Source organism: Salvelinus sp. IW2-2015, unplaced genomic scaffold (assembly GCF_002910315.2).
Source record: "Salvelinus sp. IW2-2015 unplaced genomic scaffold, ASM291031v2 Un_scaffold3799, whole genome shotgun sequence".
Taxonomy (NCBI): domain Eukaryota; kingdom Metazoa; phylum Chordata; class Actinopteri; order Salmoniformes; family Salmonidae; genus Salvelinus; species Salvelinus sp. IW2-2015.
Window position 1 is genome coordinate 111,747 of NW_019945073.1, and position 10,573 is coordinate 122,319.

Consider the following 10,573-nt stretch of genomic DNA (forward strand, 5'->3'; position numbering starts at 1 on the left):
ACCGCCACCTACTGTACTGGAGTGTGGGCCAAAGACAGAAACTATTGTAAATCCTAGCTGCCAGTCCCGTTTTCCTTAAAAAATAAGATAACAAAACATTTMGGACTGTATCTAATGACGTTCTACTCAGTATCCTCTTTAAACTCATTTCCTATATCCACTTCTCCCTCAAACTGGATCTCGGCCTCTCTCTTTCCCTCTGATACTGCACACACTGTGTCAGTACATGCTCCACTGTCTCTGTTTCCTGGCAATATTCACACTCTCCTGTTGGACGCTTTCCTATCCCATTTAGAGTCTTATTCAACCAGCTGTGTTCCAGCCATCATCTTTTAAAAAATGGCCTCCTCTGGGTCTGAACTGGTCTGAACTGCGGAGCTGCAGGCACCCTATGTAATTTGAATACCACCCCACCATGCCCAAGCATTAATTGTTGACGCGGGTCCATTACGTTTCCGATTTGACAAGAAGATCTTTCTTTAACGTAGGTTATATGATAAATGATCCCACTGATGGTTTCACCAACAATTTTTTTTTGTTGTTGCCACTACTAAAGCATGATATTTTAGTGTATTGATGACAATAAATCAAATTAATTAGCTAAATAAATCATACTATTCAATAGTTTCAATACCATATTAAGATAATTATATGCATTCTGTGATTCATTGTGCAAATACTCTCCAAAGCATGGTTGTTTCTGTAATTGTTTTAACCAACAGTTGAGCTAGCTATCAAGAGACAACAGCCGGAAAAAAATTAAGAGAGAAAGTCGAAATAGAAAATTACGGATGAAAAAATCAGCAATGTATCAACACAAAAGTGGAGCCCAAAAGAGGAAGGCCAAAAATGAGAAAGCAAAGGAGATATCGAAATGAGTTAAATTAGATTCCTTTTTCAAATGCAGTTCAAGTTCAGCCATTGCTAGCAGAAGCAATGTAGCGGGACCAGAAGAGGATGTAGGTTTATCATCGCCAGCAGCAGCTTTTAGCGGGTCTAGTGAGCCAAGGCCAAGCTGTTCCATCGTGCCAGAAGAAGCAACTTTGACAGAGGAGGATACAGGTTGTCAGGTATCGGCGGATACGACCTGAGCACAAGCCAGGCCGGACATGCTATCCCCGGGCGGGCGGGGTGAAGTGGAGCAGGCGAGCCGAGGCTAGAATCGTGGCGGCTGAGGAAACAGGTGGAAGCGGGACAGACAGCCTTTTTAAATTTCAGGCGACAGTTGTTGGAGCGCATAGTTAATGTAACTCTCACACTTGCATCATGTAATTTGGCGTTCAGATGGCACCGTGAAAAGCTAGGGCAGCCAACAGTGGGAATTTTCTCAGTATAATTGAACTGCTGTAATTTTACGACCCAGTTCTGAAATAACTTTTTCGAACGCTCCGCAAGATCCGTTAACTATCTCAGTCATTATCCAAAATGAGCTGATTATATCTGAGTCGAGCGAGTGAAGTGTGACATTCAGGAAGAGATGCAGGAAGCCCATTTTGTTTTTCTATTATTATGGACACCATACCGGATGTATCCAAAGTAGACCAGTTAAGCCAAGTTTATCGCTATGTGAGAGTGATAAGGGATGCAAATAAGTCTCGTTTGGGGATTTCTGGAGACTGCTGACACATCAGCAGCTGAGCTTCAACATACAATCCTGGGCAGCGTAGAGGATAATGGGCTGGATATTTCAAAATGTCGTGGGCAGGGTATGATGGAGCTGCTAACATGAGCGGGTCTATTCGGGTGTGCAGGCCAGAATATCCATAAAAGAGCCGCTTGCTGTTATGTGCATTGAGCAGTGTACAATCTTAACCTGGCTCTCAACGACTCTGTCAAACATGTGCCAGAGACTAAACCGTTTTATGATGCTGCTCTACACTTTCTTCGGGCATAGCATAAAGAGATGGTCAATGTTGAGTGGTATGTTTGATTTGGCATCAGAAAAAGAAAATGTAACTCTAAAACAACTGTGTCCCACCCGCTGGTCATCTAGATATGAGTCCCTTGCCGCTCTGAGATACAGATATGTGGACGTAATGAAGGCCTTCACCAAGATTGTGCTTTTAAAGTTACAAGAAGGATGAGAGGGATGATGCAGCACTGAAAAAGAAAATGAAAAAATGTAGTTTTATTTTTTTCGTCGTTCTGCAGACTAAGGTTTTAGCAAATGTGAACGTCGTCTTCAAAATGCTACAGGCCAAAGACGCAGACCTGCRCAGAGCAGTCAGCCTACTCAAGGACATGATAGAGGTCCTGTCCGTATTCCCACAGGATTTTGAGAAGGCCAAAGTCACTGCAAAGACCCTTGCCGACAAATGGGGAGCTCAGAACGCATTTGAGACACTTCGAGAAGGATGGCGAGGCATCATTTTGATGAGCTATGCGAGGACGAGCGACTGATGGGGAGAGTAGTTTTAGAGTCAACGTCTTTAATGCAAACCTTGACTTCATTATCCACCAGCTGTCAAACAGATTTAAAAGTCTGTGGGCAACATCGAGTCTGTTTGACTCCATCCATCCCACAATATTAACACACAGCCTTACCAACAAAATTATTTGAATTTTAAGGGAAATATGGGTGGTGATAGGGGCCCGTAATTGTTTTTGGCACCTGCGCCCGTCCTCATTCAGCTACGCTACTTTTCCACATCATATACTATGCCTTCTCCACATCAACAAAGACAGCCACAACAGTCTCCTTGTTCTCCTGAGCCTTCCTGACCTCTGCTTCTAAGCAGAGCACTGGGTCCATAGTTCCCCTTCCTGAACCCACTCTGATGTGGTSATACYARCCCCWTGCTCTCCAGGAAGTAAGTTAGCCCCTCTGCAATCATACATTCCATAATCTTACATACATGTGATGTTGAAGATATTGGTTGATAGCTTGATGGCTTCGTTGGGTCCTTCCCTGGCTTCCGGATTGGTCTCACTACTAYCTTCTTTCAGCTGCCTGGTAGTTTCCCCTCCTCCCACACTCTGTTGTACAACACCAACACCTTATCCAGTGCCTCATCACTAAGATGAGCCAACATGACATAGTACACCTTCATTCTTTCCCTGCTGAAGTTAACCCAGCCTTGCCTATTGCCCTCTTCATCAAACCATGATAAATTGTGCATTCAATGCATAATTGACATCCTCCCTCATATCCAGCACTCCAGGGTGCTCCTTCTCGTTCTCTCTCTCCCCCTCTGCACCTCCTCTGACAGATTAGCCAAGCTATGCACTTGGACAAACACTTTGGCGCTTCATCTCTGCCTTCTCATCTGTTACTGCCATGTCCTCCCCCACTCGTCAACACTGGATAATACCACTCCCTCCTCTTGATCCTCCCCCACACTTTTCCACAGGTGTCGCCCTTCTAATGGTGTTACAGAAACGATGTCAACATGACCTCTTTGCTTGATGATTAGTTCTCCTCACCAGGGCCAAAATCCTCTGGTTTTGTTACTTCCTTCTTCTTCGGATTTATTAGTGAACTACACACAAAAGGTCTATTATACAGTTGAAGTTGAAGTCATATAAAACCTGTTTTTCAACCACTCCACAAATGTCTTGTTAACAAACTACCCATTGTAGAGTTGTTAGGACATCTACTTGTGGATGACACAAGTAATTTTCCCAACAATTGTTTACAGACAGATTATTTCACTTATAATTCACTGTATCACAATTCCAGTGTGTCGAAGGTTACATACACTAAGTTGACTGTGCCTTTAAACAGCTTGGAAAATTCCAGAAAATATGTCATGGCTTTAGAAGCTTCTGATAGGCTAATTGACATCATTTGAGTCAATTGGAGGTGTACCTGTGGATGTATTTCAAGGCCTACCTTCAAACTCATGCCTCTTTGCTTGACATCAAGGGAAAATCAAAAAAATCACCAAGACTCAATCCACAAGTCTGTTCATCTTTGGGAGCAATTTCCAAATGCCTGAAGGTACCCACGTCATCTGTACAAACAATAGTACGCAAGTATAAACACCATGGACCAGCAGCCTCTACCCTCAGGAAGAAGACACATTCTGTCTCCTAGAGATGAACGTACTTTGGTGCAAAAAGTGCAAATCAATCCCAGAAGAAAAGCAAAGGACTTGTGAAGATGCTGGAGGAAACAGGTACAAAGTATTATACACAGTAAAATGAGTCCTATATCGAGTAACCTGAAAGCCTCTCAGCAAGGAAGCAGCCACTGCTCCAAAACCACCATAAAAAAGCCAGACTATGTTTGCAACTGCACATGGGGACAAAGATCGTACTTTTGGAGAAATGTCCTCTGGTCTGATGAAACAAAAAGAGAACTGTTTGCCATAATGACCATCGTTATGTTTGGAGGAACGGGGAGGCCTTGCAAGCCGAAGAACACCATCCTACCGTGACACACGGGTGGCAGCATCATGTTGTGGGGGTGCTTGCTTGCCGGAGGGACTAGATGGCATCCTGAGGAAGGAAAATTATGTGGATATATGAAGCAACATCTTCAAGACATCAGTTAGGAAGTTAAAGCTTGGTCAGCAAATGGGTCTTCCAAATGGACAATGACCCCAAACATACTTCCAAAGTTTGTGGCAAAAATGGCTTAAGGACAACAAAGTCAAGGTATTGAAGTGGCCATCTCAAAGCCTGACCTCAATCCAATAGAAAATGTGTGGCAGAACTGAAAACGTGTGCAGCAATGAGGCCTACAACCTAACTCCGCTACACCAGCACAGTTTTGACCCAAGTTAAACAATTTAAAGGCAATGCTACCAAATACTAATTGAGTGTATGTAAACTTCTGACCACTGGGAATGTGATGAAATAAATAAAAGTTTAAATGAATCATTCTCTCTGCTATTATTCTGACATTTCACATTCTTAAAATAAGTGGTGATCCCAACTGACCTAAGACAGGAATTTTTACTAGATTAAATGTCAGGAATTGCAAAAAACTGAGTTCAAATGTATTGGCTAAGGTGTATGTAAACTTGCCGACTTCAACTGTATATATATTCCGCTCCTTCAGTCATTTGAAACCTCAAATCCCTTTTCAGGCTCTAGGGCCTGAGAGAAGTGGGACCGCACGAGTCAGTAATCTGTGTAGCTCCTCAGATGTTAAATCTTTAAAATCCAGAAATAGCTTATCGCAGAAACAATGATGCTAATCTTCTTGACTTTTTTTCAACTTGCGCAGTGCCTTTACCACAAAGTCTCTCAAAACCCCATTTTAAATCTAGCCACCCCTAGTTTAGGAAACGGTGCCTTAGACCGGCGATAATATCTATATTTGAGGTGATATACTGTGTGTTTGTATACATATCCATTATTTGTGTATAGAAATGATCAGGTGATCAATATATTTTGTATACAAATTTAATGTTAAAAAAGGAAGAAAATGAAATTAAAGCAATATCGAGAATTCCTCTTCATGTAACATTCAGTGGATTGATTCTTCATATACAGTTTGACTTCCACTGCTCCAGTCTCTTCCTGCTCCTCAGTGGATTGATCTTCATATACAGTTTGACTTCCCACTGCTCCAGTCTCTTCCTGCTCCTCAGTGGATTGATTCTTCATAAACAGTTTTGTGACTTCCCACGGCCTCCAGTCGTCTTCCTGCTCCTCAGTGGATTGATTCTTCAAATACAGTGACCTTTCCCAGTGCGCTCCAGTCTCTTCCTGCTCCTCAGTGGATTGATGTTATAAACAGTTTGTGTACTCCCACTGCCCCCAGTCTCTTCTGCTCCTCAGTGGATTGATTCTTCATAATACAGTTATGACTTCCCACGTGCTGCTCCCCAAGTCTCTTCCTGCTCCTCAGTGGATTGATATGTTAGTTATAAACAGTTTGTGACTTCCCCACTGCTCCAGCTCGTTCCTGCCTCCTCAGTAGCGTTGGTAAATCACGACGAAAAGCAAGGCTATGTGTTTAGTACGTGTACTAGTCCTATTGGTCAATGTAATACTACCCAGAGGTACACGTCGTCCCTCATTGCAAGTATATCTGGACTCTTGTTCAGCTACCAGTTTATTCCATCCATTGCTGACACATATGTGAAGACAGTCATTGCCTCTTCAGCATTGTATCTTGTCATGACTTCACCTCTATCCCCCACCAGGAAGTTCATAGTGTTCACTTCACTTGTTCATTTCACTCTTCTCCCACAAGCCCACCTCACCATCGTGTCCAGTTAAAAATAGTATTATAATACAAAATATATGCCATTTAGGCAGACACTCTTATCCAAGCGACTTAACATTTCATGCTTGTTAACATGTTTACGTTGGTGCGCCCCTATGGAATCGAACCACAATCCTGGCCATTACAAGGCACAAGCTCCACCAATTGAACCATCCAGTTAGCTACATCCCGTATACATTTCATTAGCATGTGGCTAATGGCTAATGCTTAGTGGTACTGGCAGCCCTGCTATTGCGATTGTGGATGTGCTTCTCAGTGTTGTTCTCCACCGGTGGCTGAGCCAGAGCAAGCAACTAAAGAGAAGATGATGGCCAAGGCGAGGGTTACACTCAGCAGTGCCGCCCCCAGTTGTTCGTAATGGTGATGGCAGAGAGTACTGAGGACCACGGCCGCCGCTCACCATGTCCTGCTCAATGGCCTCCATCTGGAACGACAGTGCTCGATTATGCCGAACGGTGGAAACATCTGGTGGCTTTGACTGGCGAGGGTGCAAAAGAACTGTGGTTTAAATACCTCAGTAGTGATGGTACAGGAGGAGGTACGGAAGCAGAACTCAAAGGAGAAACTGTAAAACTGGCGCAGCAACAGAAAGAACCTGGTCCACACAATAAGGCGTGAAAACAGGAAGGCACAGTGAGACCCTAAGAGCAGTGATAATAAGAACTTACTCTGTTGTTTTAATGCTACATATTCATAACCACTTACAAGCCAAGTGTTTGATCAGTCTCCACTGTATTACAACAAGTCTTGCCACAACTACAGTGACAAAATCATTCTGAAATTAATCAAACAAGGCAGCTTTCCAGATAGACCATGCCACTTTGACCTATGTAGTCGAAGCTGGCCAGGGCCAGCGCTCTGGTAGGTGTGTGGCGAAGAGGAATGCGCGTCAGGAACCAGGGCGATGTGGGTGTGTGGAAGCGTTGTATCGTTGTAACAGCTGCACCCTCAACTCCACCAGAGGAAGAGCTGTCAAAAACACCGTAGAATGTATTAGCCTCGCGTCACGTGATAGCCTTCTATAAGCTCTTGTCACAGTCATACACATGGCCGTTGAATCAAGAATAGCGAATTGTATGTACAATTAAAGAACTGTTCCTAAGCAGCAGACCTGCATTCCAGTGAACGGGCACACACGATATTAACCTTGACAACCAGTGACGCAGAGCCTGTTTAAGGACATCATTGTACCTCAGGCACAATTAATAACATCTCAGACAATAACTAGCTTCAGCTCATTTCAAAATCAAATCAAATGTTATTTGTCACATCGCCGACATACATTATACCTTACAATGAAATGCTTACTACAAGCCTTAACCCAACAATGGAGTTTAAGAAATACACCCCCAAAAAGTCAGAATTAAGAATAATAAATAATTAATGAGCAGCAGTAAATAAGAATAGAAGGCTAAATACAGAGGTACCGGAAAGAGCTGTCATGTCAATGTGCGGGGGCACAGGTGTTGAGTAATTGAGCTTAATCATGCACATGTAGGTAGAGTTATTAAAGTGACTATTGCATAGATAATAATACAGAGAGTAGCAGCGCGTTCCAGGGGAGGGGGCAATGCAAATACTGGGTAGGCCCCCCCATTTGATTAGATGTTCAGGAGTCTTATGGCTTGGGGGTAGAAGCTTGTTTAGGAGCACTCTTGGACCTAGAACTTGGCGGCTCCGGTACCGCTCTCCGGCGTTAGCAGAGAGAACAGTTATACTAGGGTGGCTGCAGTCTTTGACAATTTAGGGCCTTCCTCTGACACCGCCTGGTATAGAGGTTCCTGGATGGCAGGAGCTTGGCCCCGTGATGTGCTGTCCGTACACACTACCCTCTGTAGTGCCTTGCGGTCAGAGGCCGAGCAGTTGCCATAACAGGCAGTGATGCAACCCGTCAGGATGCTCTGAATGGTGCAACTGTAAAACCTTTTGAGGATCTGAGGACCCATGCCATGTCTTTTCAGTCTCCTGAGGGGGAATAGGTATTGTCGTGCCCTCTTCGCGATGGTCTTGGTGTGCTTGGACCATGTTAGTTTGTTGGTGATGTGGATGCCAAGGAACTTGAAGCTCTCAACCTGCTCTACTACAGCCCCATCGATGAGAATGGGGGCTGCTCGGTCCTCCTTTTCCTGTAGTCCACAATCATCTCCTTTGTCTTGATCACTTTGCGGGAGAGGTGGTTGTCCTTGCACCACACGGTCAGGTCTCTGACCTCCTCCCTATAGGCTGTCTCATCGTTGTCGTTGTCGTTACCACTGTTGTGTCATCAGCAAACTTAATGATGGTGTTGGAGTCATGACTGGCCGTGCAGTCATGAGTGAACAGGGAGTACAGGAGKGGGCTGAGCATCCACCCCTGAGGGGCCCCCGTGTTGAGGATCAGCGTGGCGGATGTGTTGTCACCTACCCGTACCACCCGGGGGCAGGATATCCAGGCTCCAGTTGCAGAGGGAGGTGTTTAGTCCCAGGGTCCATAGCTTAGTGATGAGCTTTGAGGGTAATATGGTTTTGAATGCTTAGCTGTAGTCAATGAATAGTATTCTCACATAGGTGTTCCTTTTGTCCAGGTGTGAAAGGGGAGTGTGGAGTGCAAAAGAGATTGCATCATCTGTGGATCTGTTGGTGCGGTATGCAAATTGGAGTGGGTCTAGGGTTTCTGGGATAATGGTGTTGATGTGAGCCATGACCAGAAATGTTCATCCCAAGTCCCATGATCTGACTAAAAACGATTAAAACATCACATGTATCAAACATTGACACAGTGCACTTCAATATGACAAAACACTCTTATATACTTTTCAACTTTTCTTCAGACACAGTGAATTTGGTCGGGTCGCCCAAAACGTTACATATTGCAGCTTTACAGTTGGGCTAATAACACTTCCCTGTGGATATTTTGTCACAGATTACCTCCTACATAAGGACAAAAATCATCAGACAACAGAACCACACTATCTACTGTGGACTTTACCTTTGTTTCATCTGTCTGTGAACACATTGGACAATAGTGCAATATTGCATACAGTTTTCAGGGAGACATACAAAACAGGTCTGCTGAAACTTTTGAGGCCTACTTGGATATATCTGGGCACCTACTCTGCACTGGGGCATTATCTGAGCAGACACCTGCCTACTGCTGCTTTCATCCTTCCACTTGACGTTGCGCCTTCTACTTGGCAATGTGCCTTGGATGTTTTTGGACTACTGCCAAACTTGAACTGCTCCGTGTCCTGGAGTAGTGCTTACCACGCTCTCGGCTTTCAACCGACCTGTACTGGAAACTACATCCCCTCCCATCTCACCTGCCCTCCCCATAATACCCCGACCTCCACTCGAGGAGAAAGAACGGCTGGACCTCCCCGGCTGTGTCACCAGCTGTCATCATCGGCAGCTCTATGGTGAGAAACATCTCGGTTCCCAGAGCAAAAAAAACCCTGTGCTACCCAGGAGCACGTGTACAGGACATTACAAGGCTGCTTCCGACCATTCTACGACAGRTGCCGGGAGCTGACGCTGTAATAGTCAATGTGGGGTCAAACGACATCAGGAGGGCTAGCTCAGAATTTCYGAACATTAATTTTTWWAAACTGACTCTAGCATTGAAAGATTTCAAAAACATCCTGTCTTTTCTGGTCCRGTACCATCGTTGGGCCCCGGGTGTGAAAGATTCAGCAGGCGACTGGCATTAGACATCTGGCTAAAAGATTACTGTAGCTCTGTTGGAATCAGTTTTATAGATAACTTTGACACCTTCTGGAAACAGAAGATACTCTACAGGAATGACGGAGTTCATCCTAATCATCTTGGCTCCTGGACTCTGTCCACGCATTTCAAGGCTGCGTTAAGACAATGACTTCTCAATGACCCAAGACCAGCTCAATTAATCCCTAACATTGTGACAATGAGTTGTCACAATGCTGCGTCAAATGTACATTATCCCAGGGGCGTTGGCAGACACAATACCTTGGATGATACAGTGGTAGCAATACATTATCGATCATAGTCTGCTGCTGGAAAAACATACGTGTTATGGCTTTACACCCTCTGCTATATTGTGGATAAAGAGTTACTTGTCTACCAGAACACAGAGGGTGTTCTTTAATGGAAGCCTCTCCAACATAATAGAATCAGGAATTCCCCAGGATAGCTGTTTAGGCCCCTTACTTTTTTCAATCTTTACTAATGACATACCACAGGCTTTGAGTAAAGCCAGTGTGTCTATGTATGCGGATGACTCAACACTATACATGTCAGCTACTACAGCAACTGAAATGACTGCAACACTTAACGAAGAGCTGCAGTTTGTTTCAGAATGGGTGGCAAGGCATAAGTTAGTCCTAAATATTTCCAAAAATAAAGTATTGAATTTGGGACAAATCATTCACTAAACCCTAAA